The sequence below is a fragment of the Boleophthalmus pectinirostris genome, unplaced genomic scaffold (assembly GCF_026225935.1).
Source record: "Boleophthalmus pectinirostris isolate CB_2022bp ecotype Guang Dong unplaced genomic scaffold, ASM2622593v1 HiC_scaffold_15, whole genome shotgun sequence".
Lineage (NCBI taxonomy): Eukaryota > Metazoa > Chordata > Actinopteri > Gobiiformes > Gobiidae > Boleophthalmus > Boleophthalmus pectinirostris.
Window position 1 is genome coordinate 4,603,914 of NW_026571070.1, and position 14,778 is coordinate 4,618,691.

Genomic DNA, 14,778 nt, shown 5'->3' on the forward strand with positions numbered 1-14,778 from the left:
AATTCCATGACCTTTCCAGGCCTGGAAAGTGACGTTTTCAATTTCCACGACTTTTCCAGGATTTCCATGACCGTGGGAACCCTGCTAATTGCTTTACTGATTGTGTTCTACGTTATCTGTCTCAATGGAAACAATCAGGTGACGCAACCAGGCCAAGTTACGGGTCAGATCTGTGGAGAGGCAACAGCTCACTAGTAGAATTTATATTTTTGAAAGTACTCATTGGTAAACAAAAATAAATAAGTAAACATAATTTCAATGCCATATTCAACATTTCAGGCAAAGCAAAAAACATCGGCATGGAAAAAAAAAACAACAACTGGTGCATATTTTCCTCCTGAAATGTTACTGAATACACCTTTAAATTCATCTTAGCCTCTTTGTTACTCTTCCTGGTCTCTCCATCCTTGACATCTTTACCTGCTGATGTCTTTTTCTCTTCTGTTCAAAGCCTTTTCGCCGCATCTTAATCATTTGTCGGGGTTTATTTAAATGACTGCTGCTGAATTATTTAAGTCAAACACTAAGCCCCTCCGCCATCTTGAAAGTGCCACCCTCGATGGGCCAACATTTGATCTGCGAAACGCGCTAATGGAACACGAGAGGCGCTTGTTTTATCCGCACTTTAAGCAGCTTTGGCACGTGTTTGAAGGCGCTTTGTGAACATTAAGCCCCGATAACGTCCCTTGTCTTTAGAGCGAGCAGACAGAGGATTTAAGCTCGCCCCTCTGAAGATGAGAATCAGCCGCGGTTATCGGACCACCGAATGAAACGAGTGAATGAAACTATAATCCAGTTAGCTCCTGATCAAACACGAGAGACGAGCGGCGGACAACGCAACGCACGACACACACGACACACACAACACACACAACACACGCACATACTACACAACACCGAGCTCGATATAAAAATCGTTAGTAGAGCAAACGCATCCACAGTTTGGCAGCTTGATTCCAGCTCTCACAGACAAATACTGTTGTTGTGTCCTTGGGCAAGACACTTAACCCACCTTGCCTTGACTAGGGCTGTGTATCATTAAGAAATTACTGATACGCAGTGTTGGGAAGGTGACTTTTAAAATGTATTCCCCTACAAATTACAGATTATATACACCAAAATGTAGTTTGTAATGTAATCCATGAATTACTTAAAGTGAGTAATGTAATCTGAATACTTTGGATTACTTGATATTAGAGCCCGACCGATATATCGGTTGGCCGATATTATCGGGCTGATATGGGCAACTGCAGACACAGATCCAAACACTGAGATTATTTTCTTTTTACGGACAATCGGTTTGAGTCTGGATTAAAAGGACTTTTATTAGTGCAGATTTGTGATGTGGGAGGAGCCTGTGTGAGTGGGGAGTGTTGGAAATATGTCGACTCTGAAGCTAGTTTTTGTCATTTGTTATGGGTTAGCTGCTGTAGCTCCCGCACATAAACAGACTGTTTTCTATTGGTCTATTGTAAAGTGACTACATTGGCCGTATATTTGTTACTGGACCTGCACTGATATGTAAATGATCTGTGAACAGACGTGTGAATTATGACATTTGCGCATATAATTAATTACTGCGGCGCGCACGTATTTACGGCTAAAGGCTAATAGCGCTACTTTCTTTACTAGTTATGGGTCCGTCGCGACCGAAATGACTCTTAGAACCGGCTCTTTGAAGGGAACGACGGGAGCCTGATGCTTATTGGGAGCCGTGTTTTCTCTTTCTCTCACTTTTTTTCTCTTCACGCCGCGTGCAGATTCGTGGTTTGACAGCAGCAGCGGTTAAAAACGAAACTTTGAGAAATTTGCGTGTATGTAGGATTAAAAAAAAAAACAAAACAGCATATTTGACTGTAGTTTAGCATAAAATAAATAAGTCCCGGTTTAGTCCTTTTTCAGTCCTGGTTTAGACCTGGTTCAGTCCTGATTCAGTCCTGCTTTAGACGTGCTTTAGTCCTGCTTGCAACAAAACAATCTGAAGAGCCCGCTTGGGAGCCAAAAGAACCAGCAGCTTTTAGTGAGCCGAGCCAAAAGAGCCGGTTCTCCAAAAAGAACTGGAATACCCATCACTAGTGTCTAGAATGTGATGCAAAAATGCCATTAAGTCAACCTACTGTCTGTAAATATGATGTAAAGAGGCAGAATAACAATAAATGTTGCCTAAATAAACCCAATTTAAAATCCACCAGAGCCAAACCTAAGTTTTTTAAACAATTCAACATTTACAGTGAATTTTTACATCACTAAATATATCGGCGATTATATCGGCAGCTCCAACTCCCATTATATCGGTTTCATATCGGCCACAGCAAAATCCATATCGGTCGGGCTCTACTTGATATTGTCATGCTTTTTAAAATTACATGAATGTAGCGACCACATCCTGAAAATTCATGTTTGTTTTCTTCAAATTGTCTGTTGAGCCCAAGTCCCCATAATTACGCGACTGTTTACTGTAGAGAAGCAAAGACTAGGATCTTAACATAAGATGTTTTATCTGCTAAAAGACAAAAAGCCCAGACTTTCCTTAACCGTATAAAAAATATTATTGATAGAGAAATGATTTCTATATGAGATCACTGCTGCCTTAAATTATGTCCACCTACTGTTAGTGTCATATTGTTTATTAAACAAAAAAAAAAAATTTCAGTACAAACATAAAGGCACCAGCCCTGTAAAAATCAGTAATTTTTGATGTTTTTTTACTCAAAATGATTATTAACTATGGTGATTATTAATAACCTCGTCCACTGTGTGACTCACGCCGCCAATATTAACAAAACATTTACACAGCTCTTATTGCCGTGCTCTGTTTGGGTTTCCGTCAAAAAAAATGGGATATAGTCCAAAATCTGAAAACAGGAAAATACCACCATGTAACTGTACAAAGTAACTGTAATCCAATTACCTCTGATTGAAACTGTAACTGTAACAGAATACAGTTACTCATAACTTGTACTCTGATTACATAACGCTGGGGAGTAATCCGTTACTCCCCAACACTGCCGATACGATTCATACCTCGAAACTGTGAGTTTGACAACAAAATTACATTTAAAATACACATTGACATATTGAAAACAAATTCCAAGTTCATAAAACACGTTTGTAAATTGACCAAACCAATGTACTAAACCCTTGTACAAGTTCAAGACAAATTTACATGTGGCAAAAACACAAATACAAACCCCCGAAACAAAAAAACAAAAAGTTCTTGACGGGAAGGGAAAGTCCTAAAAAGCAGAAACGATCATAACATTAGTTTTGCTCTGGAGTAGTTCACTAATGCATCATCGTTGTTCGCCTTTATGTTTTCGTCTTTCTTACCGTGATAGTTGTAGATAAATTCTTCATGTTCTTCAATGTTTATCCTTGTCGACCTTGTTGGATGAAGATTTGGTGATGTGGCAGATTTATGAAGCTGCTGGAAAATACTCGAGACATTTACACAGATATTTTGTCACATGTAAATTTGTCTCGGCGCTTGTAAAAATGTTTTGTGTTGTGTAAATTTATTTGTGTTTTATGAAATGCAGATTTGTTTTTAAGATGTAATTGTGGATTTGAAATGTAATTTTGTTGTCAAACTTATTAACGTGTGTTGTGAAATGTAGAAGTGTTTTGCACTCGCCGGCCATCGAAGCTTTTGGCTCAATACGATATATTCAAAATTGTTTTGATATGTTCAATACAAAATAAAGGCTAAATCATGGTTGTGATACTAAAAGTCTTTGTTAAACCAGCTCCTGTGCAAAGTTCATATGAAACACAAACATTTTAATCATCAAAAGAGCGAAAATGTGTCACATAAACGAGTTGCCTTCCGCTAAACAAACAATAAAACTGTAGCTGTTCCAAAATAATTGAGTAACCACTTACCAAGAACATAAAGAAAAATCCTGCACATCGTCTTACTTGCAAATTGTGATTTATTAGGACAAACCGTGCAACGTTTCGGCACTCGGCCTTCATCAGATAAACAGAATGAGAACTCAGGTAGCCATGTTAAACAGGGTGTGGCAAGCACCCAAGGGTGACAGGTCATAAAGGAACAGTGCACCCAAAACAACATTAAAAAAAAAAAAAAAAAAAAAAAAAGACAATCAACATACAGTGTAAAAAATAAATAAATAAATAAATAAATAAATGTATTTATTATTATTATTATTAATAATAACAACAACAACAACAATAATAATAATATAATAATAATAATAATAATATTTAATAATAATAATTAATAATAATAATAAATATAATAAATTAAAACATATAATAGCATTAATAAAAAATAAGTACAATTTACCAAAAAATATACTTGGCAACACATCAATACAGCAGCCCATGATATCGATACTGTATCCTCACACGGGCGGCTGTAGCTCAGTTGGTAGAACATTTGTGTCCTTGGGCAAGACACTTAACCCACCTCGCCCACAGTGTCTGTGTGCACTGGTGTGTGAATGTTTGTGTGAAAGTGTGAGTGGTTCCTTGTTGTAAAGCACTTTGAGCCTTGAAAGTGGAAAAGCGCTATAGAAAAATGTGACCATTGACCATTTAGATTAAACGATCGATATTTTGATATTTCTACTCACCTCTGGCCTTGACACAACACCATTCACACACACACACTTGTTCACAAGCTAAATGTGGATTAAATTTAAAATTAAATTGCGCAAACGAGGATTAGAAAAGGGGTTTGGTTAATGAAGTGTCAAATAATGATGTTAAAATAATTATGTTGAAATAATGGTTCATAACTCGTTACGAACGCTGTATCTGAATATAGAGTTTAGAGAAATTCCATCACTACCAGCTCAGCTTTTGCTATCTTGGTCTACATTAGAGGTATAATACTCCCTACAATGGAGGCGTAGCTGTCAGTGAGTTCCCTCAGAGTACAGAAAAGCAATTTCTCAAACAATAACACATGCTGCGTTTATTATCAGTATTAAAAGTGCGTTATTTACTCTGATATTTAATCTAGATATGTGACTGAAACTGCATCATTTAACTTGGTCCACCACCTCCTCGTCTCCATGGAGATGTTTCTGCTCCACCTGGAATATTCCACAGTATGGCAGTTTTTATCTTCTGTTTGTTTAAAGTGCATGTGACTGGTTAGATCAGGGGGGTCCAAACTTTTTTCATCAAGGGCCACATCTCTAGACACAGATGAAGCAAAGGGCCGATCGAGGGCCGTAGACTGGTGCTGACAACAGTGAATAATTGAAATATTTGCATATTTATCACGTTAGAATGAGCCATCAGTCTTTATTCATGCTAAGATCCTTAAAAACACACACCAAATATTGAATATTGGCTTTATCAAGGTAGATTTTCAAAAAACTTGAAGTAAAAAGTTCATTTTTAATTGATGCAATGTCATTTGGGCCAATTCACCTGGAAGCCTGAGGGCCAAGAAAAATTTGTCTGAGGGCCGGATTTGGCCCCTGGGCCATAGTTTGGACATGCCTGGGTTCGATGATAAATTGGTAAATGGTCACATTTTTATGCAGCGCTTTTCCACCTTCAAGGCTCAAGGCGTTTTTACAACAAGGAACCACTCACCCATTCACACATCAGTGCACGCAGACACTGGGGGCGAGGTGGGTTAAGTGTCTTGCCCAGGGACACAACAACAGCATTCATCTGTGGGTCAGTGGATCGCTCAACCAATTTACAAATTCAAAAATATAAAATATAAAAATACAGGTTGTCCCAAAAAATTTGACATCATTTCGGAGGCCAAGAATTTTGCCAAGTTTTGCAGAAATTGCTATTTGCTAAAACGTGCAAAAAAGTTCATGTCACATCTGCAGCTCATGTCCAACCGAGAGAAATGAGAAACTTTGCCAGAATTTAGTTTTTGTGTGTGCAATTTTTAAATATATTTGAGCCATGCCATTCAGTCCCAAAGAGAAGTCATTTTTGGAATCTGCTCATGCACAGTCACCCAGAGCTGTGCAGCGTTCAAGGCAAAATTTTGAAAAGAAAAAAAAAAACTTCACCTGAAAAACAAATTTGGACTTTGTACCAAAAATGTAAAGCGGACGAATTACACATGTTTGCGAGCAGAATCCAAGACGCAAAATGACTTCTCTTTGGCAGTGAACGTCTCAACCTGAAAACAGAACGAAAATAAAACATTAAATATAAAAATTGTATCTGTTTCTATACATTCTGTGAAAATTTTGAGGTTATTTCAACAAGAATTGCCAAAATATCAAATTTTTGGGACACCCTGTACGTCAATTTTAAGAAAAAAACAAAACAAAAACTTTCTTGATTTAAAATTCTGGCGAAGTTTGTAATTTCTCTTGGTTGGACATGAGCAGAAAATGTGACATGAACTTTTTGCATGTTTTCGCAAATAGCAATTTCTGCAAAGCGTAATGGGCAATAAAACCGAGAAAACCCACAGTTCGGTTTGAGAAGTTCTGGGAAGTTTCCAGACGTGACGTTGACGTGTCTGTACATATCTTTATTATTTTATTACGACATGACAACATTTGGTCTCGGAGCGTTTTTCCATTTCCGCGGAGTGACACCGGCAGATTATTCCCAAGTATTACACTAATTCTTTCCGCTAAGACAAAAACAACCAATTCTCTTCGTCTGTACGGTACAGACTCCAACGACGCCGGCTAAATTAAATTGTCACTCCAAACGTAAGCCATTTTGAATTATTGTTTTTGTTTGAAAGGGACTATTTTCTTAATCTGGACGTGATGTCATCTCCAAACAGGGAGGAGGACGGGAGAGCGCCTCGGGGAAGTGTTCGGAGAGCCCGTAATAATTGAATTGTGTAAAAGAGAATGTAATCGTCTTTGGATCCACGCTGTGTGACTCAGGGCGGTGATTTCAACGTTATCAGAGGGAACACGGACGGAGCCGGGACAGTCAAAAACGAACACAGAATGTACGTGATGTTGTCCTGCAAGAAAAATGATTAAACGCGAGTAGTTTTTAGCAATTTATTTTTGTTGAATGAGGCGTTGAAACAGCAGCGTTGAGCGTTGTGTCCAGACGACGATACTGAAAAGTCGGCTGGATCGGATATCGGTTTCCAAATATCTGTTCGACAACTCACCTTTATGTCACAGATAATACTCCCTACAACTGTACAACATCTCGCTCTTATGTCACAGATAATACTCCCTACAACTGTACAACATCTCGCTCTTATGTCACAGATAATACTCCCTACAACTGTACAACATCTCGCTCTTATGTCACAGATAATACTCCCCACAACTGTACATCTCGCTCTTATGTCACAGATAATACTCCCTACAACTGTACAACATCTCGCTCTTATGTCACAGATAATACTCCCCACAACTGTACATCTCGCTCTTATGTGGCAGATAATACTCCCTACAACTGTAAAACAACTCACCCTTGTGTAACAGATAATACTCCCTACAACTGTACAACATCTCGCTCTTATGTGGCAGATAATACTCCCTACAACTGTACAACAACTCACCTTCATGTAACAGATAATACTCCCTACAACTGTAAAACTGACCCTTGTGTAACAGATAATACTCCCTACAACTGTACAGCACCTTGCTTTTATGTAACAGATAATACTCCCTACAACTGTAAAACAACTCACCCTTGTGTAACAGATAATACTCCCTACAACTGTACAACATCTCGCTCTTATGTCACAGATAATACTCCCTACAACTGTACATCTCGCTCTTATGTCACAGATAATACTCCCTACAACTGTACAACATCTCGCTCTTATGTCAACAGATAATACTCCCTACAACTGTACAACATCTCGCTCTTATGTCACAGATAATACTCCCACAACTGTACATCTCGCTCTTATGTGGCAGATAATACTCCCTACAACTGTAAAACAACTCACCCTTGTGTAACAGATAATACTCCCTACAACTGTACAACATCTCGCTCTTATGTCACAGATAATACTCCCTACAACTGTACAACATCTCGCTCTTATGTCAAGATAATACTCCCTACAACTGTACAACATCTCGCTCTTATGTCACAGATAATACTCCCTACAACTGTACCGCATCTCACTCTTATGTCACAGATAATACTCCCTACAACTGTACAACATCTCACTCTTATGTCACAGATAATACTCCCCACAACTGTACATCTCGCTCTTATGTGGCAGATAATACTCCCTACAACTGTACAACATCTCACTCTTATGTCACAGATAATACTCCACAACTGTACAACATCTCGCTCTTATGTCACAGATAATACTCCCTACAACTGTACAACATCTCGCTCTTATGTCACAGATAATACTCCCTACAACTGTACAACATCTCGCTCTTATGTCACAGATAATACTCCCTACAACTGTACAACATCTCGCTCTTATGTCACAGATAATACTCCCTACAACTGTACAACAAGATACTCCCTACAACTGTACAACATCTCGCTCTTATGTCACAGATAATACTCCCTACAACTGTACAACATCTCGCTCTTATGTCACAGATACTCCCACAACTGTACACATCTCGCTCTTATGTCACAGATAATACTCCCTACAACTGTACAACATCTCGCTCTTATGTCACAGATAATACTCCCTACAACTGTACAACATCTCGCTCTTATGTCACAGATAATACTCCTACAACTGTACAACATCTCGCTCTTATGTCACAGATAATACTCCCTACAACTGTACATCTCGCTCTTATGTCAAGATAATACTCCCCACAACTGTACATAAACTGTATCTCGCTCTTATGTCAGATAATACTCCCTACAACTGTACAACATCTCGCTCTTATGTCACAGATAATACTCCCTACAACTGTACAACATCTCGCTCTTATGTCAACAGATAACTCCCCACAACTGTACAACATCTCGCTCTTACACAGATAATACTCCCTACAACTGTACATCTCGCTCTTATGTCACAGATAATACTCCCTACAACTGTACACTCGCTCTTACAATAATACTCCCTACAACTGTCAACAGCTCTTACAGATAATACTCCCACAACTGTACATCTCGCTCTTACAGATAATACTCCCTACAACTGTAAAACAACTCACCCTTGTTTAACAGATAATACTCCCTACAACTGTACAACATCTCGCTCTTATGTGGCAGATAATACTCCCTACAACTGTACAACGACTCACCTTCATGGAACAGATAATACTCCCTACAACTGTAAAACTGACCCTTGTGTAACAGATAATACTCCCTACAACTGTACAGCACCTTGCTTTTATGTGGCAGATAATACTCCCTACAACTGTACAGCAACTCACCATTATGTAACAGATAATACTCCCTACAACTGTAAAACAACTCACCCTTGTGTAACAGATAATACTCCCTACAACTGTACAACATCTTGCTCTTATGTCACAGATAATACTCCCCACTACTGTACATCTCGCTCTTATGTCACAGATAATACTCCCTACAACTGTACAACATCTCGCTCTTATGTCAAATAATACTCCCTACAACTGTACAACATCTCGCTCTTAACAGATAATACTCCCCACAACTGTACATCTCGCTCTTACAATAATACTCCCTACAACTGTAAAACAACTCACCCTTGTGTAACAGATAATACTCCCTACAACTGTACAACATCTCGCTCTTATGTCACAGATAATACTCCCCACAACTGTACAACATCTCGCTCTTATGTCACAGATAATACTCCCTACAACTGTACAACATCTCGCTCTTATGTCACAGATAATACTCCCCACAACTGTACAACATCTCGCTCTTATGTCACAGATAATACTCCCTACAACTGTAAAACAACTCACCCTTGTGTAACAGATAATACTCCCTACAACTGTACAACATCTCGTTTATGTCACAGATAATACTCCCCACAACTGTACAACATCTCGCTCTTATGTCACAGATAATACTCCCTACAACTGTACAACATCTCGCTTTATGTCACAGATAATACTCCCTACAACTGTACAACAACTCACCTTATGTCAGATAATACTCCCTACAACTGTACACATCTCGCTCTTATGTCACAGATAATACTCCTACAACTGTACAACATCTCGCTCTTATGTCACACATGTACAACATCTCGCTCTTATTACAGATAATACTCCCTACAACTGTGTCTGTATCACTGCTCTGCGTACTTCACCATAGCAACCGGTAAACACATCCACAACTGCTCTGAGGAGAATGTAGGGACTAGTTTCAGTAAAAAACACTGAAATAAGTAAATAAGTCTTTATTTATATAGCACCTTTCACAGATTAAAATAAAATAATAATCACAAAGTGCTTTCCAGAGCAATAAACAACATAAACATCAGAGAAATTACACACAGTCAACTAAAAGCTTGTCTAAACAGCAGTGTTTTGAGCTGTTTTTTAAAAGAGTCTATAGAGTCTGCCTCACGTTGGGCTGGGGGCAGGGCGTTCCATAATTCCATAATCACCCCGAGTTTTAAATTGGTTCTTTGGGACCATCAAGAGACCCTGACCTGAGGACCGGAGGGTGCGGCCTGAGGAGTAGGGGCGCACCAAGTCACTGATGTACTGGGGCACCTGTCCTTTTAAAGCTCTGTAAGTTAAAAACAATATTTTAAAATCAACACGGAACTTAACAGGAAGCCCGTGCAGTGAAGATAAAATTGGTGTAATGTGAGTTCGTCTGTTTGCTCCTGTTAAAAACCTTGCAGCCGCTTATGTGTAGAAGCTGTAAATCTAAATGAGATGAAATAAAAGAGTGAACATGAATCATTTCAAGATCAACTCTGGATAAAACTGCTCTGAGTTTAGTGATGATCTGTAGTTGATAAAAACAGTTTTTAACCACTTGGCTGCAGTGACCCTCCAAAGACACTGATTTGTCCAACAGTTTTCCTAGATTTCTAACGCTGGACTGGACTGAGGAGCTCAGTGAGCCGAGGTGATCCTTAATTAGAGGGATTTTTTCATCTGGTGCCAAAATAAGAGTTTCTGTTTTTTCATCATTAAGTCAATTTTTTATACAAAAGAAGCATAGCATACCAACCATCACCACTCTAGAGCCACATCAGCCCGTTTGACATTATAATGTGTTTAATGCAGCTTTGTGCAAGTCTTGCAGAAACGAAACTTAAAACCACATGGCTCATTTGCATAAACTAAGCAGAGAAAAAAAAAAAAAAATGCTCTTGTGCACTGATGCTGTTCAGCTTTTGTCAGACTAAGGACACGACTCAGTGGAATATAGATGTTCTTTCTGTGACAGAGGGGTGTTGATGCTGAAGGTGAGTCTGTTCTGTGTGTGTGTCGCGATGTTTTCACAGATCGTACATGTGCAGGTTTAGCGCAGCTCTTTATGTTTCAGTAACCGGGATACAGCGTCTACACGCACCATGACAAAACCGGGACACAGATGTGCATGTAAACACACTCACTGAGAGGTACAGTGATCTCCAAGGAGGTGCCACAGCCCAAACGTGGGACTGAAGCCGCAACTCCAGTGTTTGCACTGTCAGACACGGCTTCACATTTACGCCCAGAAACCTACATTCGGTTTGTCGATTAGAAACGAATGTGATCGACGAAATTCTTAATGATCAGTTATCAATTAGTCAACTAATCATGCCCATCCCTAGTACAAATTATAAGAAACATTTCACAATTTGACCAATTGGAAAAATGTACTGTATGAGTCTTTGCCTCAAGTGGAGGAGTTCAAGTATCTCGGGGTCTTGTTCACGAGTGAGGGAAGGACGGAGCGTGAGATTGACAGGTGGATCGGTGCAGCTTCGGCAGTGATGCGGTCGCTGTATCGGACCGTTGTGGTGAAGAGGAGCTGAGTCGAAAGGCGAAGCTCTCGATTTACCGGTCAGTCTTCGTTCCTACTCTCACCTCTGGTCATGAGCTCTGGGTAGTGACCGAAAGGACGAGATCGCGGATACAAGCGCTCGAAATGAGTTTCCTCCGCAGGGTGGCTGGGCGCTCCCTTAGAGACAGGGTGAGGAGCTCAGTCACACGGGAGGAGCTCGGAGTAGAGCCGCTGCTCCTCCACGTCGAGGAGCCAGTTGAGGCTCGGGCATCTGTTCCGGATGCCTCCTGGGCGCCTCCCTCGGGAGGTGTTCCGGGCATGTCCCACCGGGAGGAGGCCCCGGGGAAGACCCAGGACACGCTGGAGGGACTATGTCTCTCGGCTGGCCTGGGAACGCCTCAGGGTCCCCCCAGAGGAGCTGGAGGACGTGTCTGGGGTGAAGGAAGTCTGGGAGTCCCTGCTTAGGCTGCTGCCCCCGCGACCCGGCCCCGGATAAGCGGACGAAAATGGATGGATGGATGGAAAAATGTACATCAAGAAAAGAAGTGGACCCAGGATTGACCCTTGTGGGACCCCGCAGGCCAAGGGTGACACTTCAGACATGACATTACTGATGGAAACAGAAAAGGATCTCTCACTCAAATAAGAGGAAAACCAATCCAGGACTGTCCCACTGAATCCAAAAACTTTGTGTAAACAATGCAATAACTTTTTGTGATCTACAGTGTCAAAAGCTGATGTGAGGTCTAATAAAACCAATACTGTATACTGTTGTTGTGTTCTTAGGCAAGACACTTTAACCAAATTGCCTGGAATGAATGTGATGTGTGTTTTAGTATTGATGGAGGTGATGGAGTTGGGCAGCCTTGCCTCTGTCAGTCTGCCCCGGGACAGCTGCGGCTACAATAATATCTTACCAAAACGAGAACGGAGTGAATGAATATTGCTCAGTAAAGATCATTGTGTTTCTCGAAAGCCGCTTTAAAAATTCTATGCATTTTTATCACCTGTAACTGAATAAATGCAAGAGCGAGTTTAATGGTTTTGGATTGGTCTGTAATAAATCAATACAGACTTTTCACGGCTTCAATTCCTGCCGTTGGATTGGTTCAAATTCTGCAAAAAAAAACAACAACCCAAGATTGTAGATTTAAACTGTCTGGAAAACAATCTTTACCCGAGTCCGGCAGTTTGAGCCGTCACCATCACCTGCCGTCCGTCTGAACGCAAAAACACACAAAAATACAGGTCAGACCCGGTTTAGATTTAATAAAGAGACCGCACTTTGTCGAAAAACATAACGTCTAAACGGAAACGCGGAGCCTGCAGCGGCCCGCGGTCCATCAGGCGGAGCAGTCGGCGCCGTACTCAGGGAGCGATTTACTGCACAAACTGACAGAGGTGTGAAAAGAGAACAAGCTGTGCTATTGTCCCAAATACTGCAGAGGTAACAACTCAAGGCGGCGCACACAGCTCGGGTTAAAGCGGAACTAAACACTAAATCTACTTTTCTTTTTTTTCACCGCTAACCTGTGTATGTGAGGTATAAACGGTGTAATCTACTGTTTTTATGTCATGTTTATGGCAATTTTATAAAACCAGGACTGAACCAGGTCTAAACCAGAACTAAAACAAGTCTAAACTAGGACTAAACCAGGTCTAAACCAGAACTAAAACAAGTCTAAACCAGGTCTAAAACAAGTCTACACCAGAACTAAACCAAGTCTAAACTAGGACTAAACCAGGTCTAAACCAGAACTAAACCAAGTCTAAACTAGGACTAAACCAGAACTAAACCAGGTCTAAACTAGGACTAAACCAGGTCTAAACCAGAACTAAACCAAGTCTAAACTAGGACTAAACCAGGTCTAAACCAGAACTAAAACAAGTCTAAACTAGGACTAAACCAGGTCTAAACCAGAACTAAAACAAGTCTAAACCAGGTCTAAAACAAGTTTACACCAGGACTAAACCAGAACTAAACCAGGACTAAACCAGGACTAAACAAGGACTAAACCAGGTCTAAAACAGGTCTAAACCAGGTCTAAACCAGGACTAAACCAGGACTAAACCAGATCTAAACCAGAACTAAAACAAGTCTAAACCAGGACTAAACCAGGTCTAAACCAGGACTAAACAAGGACTAAACCAGGTCTAAACCAGGTCTAAACCAGGTCTAAACCAGGTCTAAACCAGGTCTAAACCAGGACTAAACCAGGACTAAACAAGGACTAAACCAGGACTAAACTGAGACTAAACCAGGACTAAACCAGGACTAAACCAGGTCTAAACCAGGTCTAAACCAGGTCTAAACCAGGACTAAACCAGGTCTAAACCAGGACTAAACCAGGACTAAACTAGGACTAAACCAGGACTAAACTGAGACTAAACCAGTCTAAACTAGGTCTAAACCAAGTCTAAACCAGGACCAAACCAGGGCTAAACCAGGACTAAACCAGGACTAAACCAGGACTAAACCAGGTCTAAACCAGGACTAAACCAGGACTTATCTTAGACTCAAGAGAGAGAGAGGTCCTTCCTCCGTCCGGTCCTTTCTCCTGCAGTCATCTGACAGTTTACGCGAGTGCACCTCCAGGCCCGTCCCAACACTCAGTCCTGTTTCAGTCCTGGTTTAGTCCTGTTTTAGACCTGGTTTTGTCCTGGTTTTCTTCTCCTGGTTAAGTCCTTGTTCAGTCCTGGGATCAGTGCTGGTTTAAACTTGGTTTAGTTCTGTTTTAATCCTGGTTTAGTCCTGGTTTAGACCTGGTTTAGTCCTGGTTTAGTCCATTTTCAGTCCATTTTAGTCCAATTTCTATTAAAAACCGCCGTTCTACAGTACGTCACATGTAGACAGGAGCAGACAGGAGCAGACAGGAGCAGACAGGACCAGACAGGAACAGACAGGACAGACAGACAGACAGGAGCAGACAGGAGCAGACAGGTGCAGAAAAAAGGCGTTGT